We start from the raw sequence: 2,722 nt of genomic DNA on the forward strand, positions 1-2,722 counted from the left end.
ATGTACAAAATTAGAGTTGATACAATGAAGAGATGGAAGATCCGTGTAAAGATGAAAATTATAAAAGATTTTATAAAAGGAATTGATAAGATAAAAAGTTGATTGAAAAAAGAAAGAAGAAGATTTAAAAAAAAACGAAAAAAAAGGGAGAGAATGTGATCAGGCAGGAGACTAGAACAAAGCCATACACTAGTGATTTAGGGTATATTTTGATCTGTTAGAAGAAAATGTATCTCAAAATTTTCAAGAGAGAACAACTTATATATATATATATATATATATATATATATATATATATATATGCCAAAAATAAGGGTAACTAGTATGAAGGGATAAAATATGACTCTAAAAATGAAAAATAAAAAAAATGTTTTTTTAAAAAAGGGATTGATAAGATGTTGGTTGAAAAAGGGAAAAATAAAAATAAAAAAAAACAGTTAAAAAATTAACTTTGAAAAACTAATGAATCATGGTAAAAAAAAAAAGCCATGAATTCTATGTGCAGTATTCCCCTAGCGCTGGAGTTCTCCCATTCTCCTTGATCAGTAAACTTGGTCTTGGCTTGCTGGATGTTCGTGCTGATCTTCTGGGGGAGGGGCCTGTTGCCTTGGTTCCCAAATGTCTTTGCTGGAGGCGGAATTGCCCCGCCCTTGTAGGTCCGGCTTAAGCAAGCTGGTTGGGTTTGCTCTCAGGAGCTTTTGTTCCCTGCAAGCTCTCACTACAGCTTTGGAGGACCAGGGTAAAAATGGTGGCCTCCCAATCTCCACCCGGAGAAGCCGAGAACTCGGGGCCCTGTTCCTCAGTGCGTCCCCAGAGAAAAGCAGTCACTCCCATCTCCCTTGGTCTCCGGCCGTACTCTAAACCCGGCCTGTGACCGAGCGTTTCTGTCTCTGGCACCTGACCCCTTGTGGAGTCTCCAAACCCAGCAGATCCCTGTGGTGTGCTCCCGCACCGCTCCTCCCCAGGGAGAAAGGGGAGTCTCCCCAGCTCTGCCGCCTATTCGGTCCCTGCTGGAGGAGCAGTTGCCCGACTGGGCCGCAGATCACAGTTTGTGGCAACCCCGAGCTGAGAGCCCGCGCCTTGGCTCCGTCTCTGCAGCCAGCTTCCCCGGTCCAATACCTGGGAGCTCTGCCACACTCAGGCACCCCTGGTCCCTCTGTGACCCCGAGGGTCCTGAGACCACACTGTCCCGTGAGGGTTCCACCCTCCGCTTAGCCACTGGTGCGACGTCCCTCAGCGAAGCCGGCTTCTAAAAGTTCAGTCCTTGTGCTCCGCAGCTCTATCACTTGCCAGAAGCGGCCAACAGAGGCCCCCTCCCCCGTCGTCGATCCTCCCGAATATCGCCTCGGATTCACTTCTCCGCACGTCCTACCTTCCAGTAAGGGGTTGCTTCTCTTTTCAGAGAGTTGTTGCTATTCTTTTCTTCGATCTCCTGTTGAGTTCGTAGGTGTTCAGAATGGTTCGATCCCTATCCAGCTGAATTCCTGAGACCAGACGAAATCCAGGTCTCCTACTCCTCCGCCATCTTGCTCTGCCCCCTCGAGATTGAGATTTTCTTAAGGAACTGGTACAGTATATGGCATGAAGAGGGCCCTCTGTAAAAAGGCACCATTATTGTTACTCTAGAGAGAGTCTGAGAGGCAGAGATTGACAGGAAAGTCATGGAGGGTGGGAAGAAAAAGGAATGGGGAAATGGCCATGAGAGGCAGACATTCCAGAGTCCTGCCAAGGGCATGCTTGAGGGAGTGACAGTTAAAGCCTTCCATTTTGCCTTTCTGGGGTGAAGGTTGCTAGGAAAAGGTAGGAAAGGAAGCCCCAGTTCATAGATGAATATGCCAGTTCAGACTGGAGCTGGGATTTATGGGCAGGACGCTTATCTCCAAAGACCATTTGCCTTACCTCTCTATTGCATCACCCTGTAGTGTTCTTCAAGTATTGGATGAGGGAGCTGCTAACCCAGGAACACCTTGAGGGGAGGGGTTGTGTTGATTCTATCAGACCAGAAGGTCTTTGAGAGTGTGAACTGTATAGACTGGCTCCATCAAACTGGGGAATCCCTGAGGCCACAAACTGAATCTTCCTCTCACCCTGGGAATTCTGGGCTCATGGCAGCATGTACAGGAGGGGTTAGAAGGCAGGGCTGGTCTGGCCTGGCCATAAAAGCCACCCAAGCTGGGCTTTGGATATTTGAACCCTCTTCGTGCAGGGACGACGGAGACTGTCCTGGCCAAGTGGTGGGACTCAGTCACATCCCAAGAGGAGGGGACAAGTGTGACTGGGAACCCAGTATCAGGCTCTGTCACAATGTGCTGCTTCCACGTCCTTCAGGGCTATTTTCTGAGTCTTATGCTCATACCCAGTGCTCTGGGAGCAAGTCCTGCATGTGGGAGGACCCGGCCCCACAGAGCTCCAAGAAGACTACAAATAAGTGTGTTGTACTCCCTGCTAATGCCTGAGTTATTGCTTTCCCTTCTTCTCAGATGAAAGGAACATTTTATTGGCTTGGGTTTAGAATCAGAACATAAAAAGTGGCTTGTTTTTCTTTTCTGACATCATGAAGCTCAGGCTGGAGAGAGAGGTGCTAGGGAAGAATGAGGAGAGTTGAGGGCGAGAAGTGGGAAGGAAAGCAGGGGGAGGTGGGAAGGGGCCAGGAAGAAGAGGAGGAAATGATGGGGTAGAAGGCAAGAGAACTCTGTGGGGGTGTGACCTGCAGCAAAGAAGA

The sequence above is a fragment of the Callorhinus ursinus genome, unplaced genomic scaffold (genome assembly GCF_003265705.2).
Source record: "Callorhinus ursinus isolate GAN/ISIS: 27379988/994484 unplaced genomic scaffold, GSC_fseal_2.0 scaffold59, whole genome shotgun sequence".
NCBI classification, from domain to species: domain Eukaryota; kingdom Metazoa; phylum Chordata; class Mammalia; order Carnivora; family Otariidae; genus Callorhinus; species Callorhinus ursinus.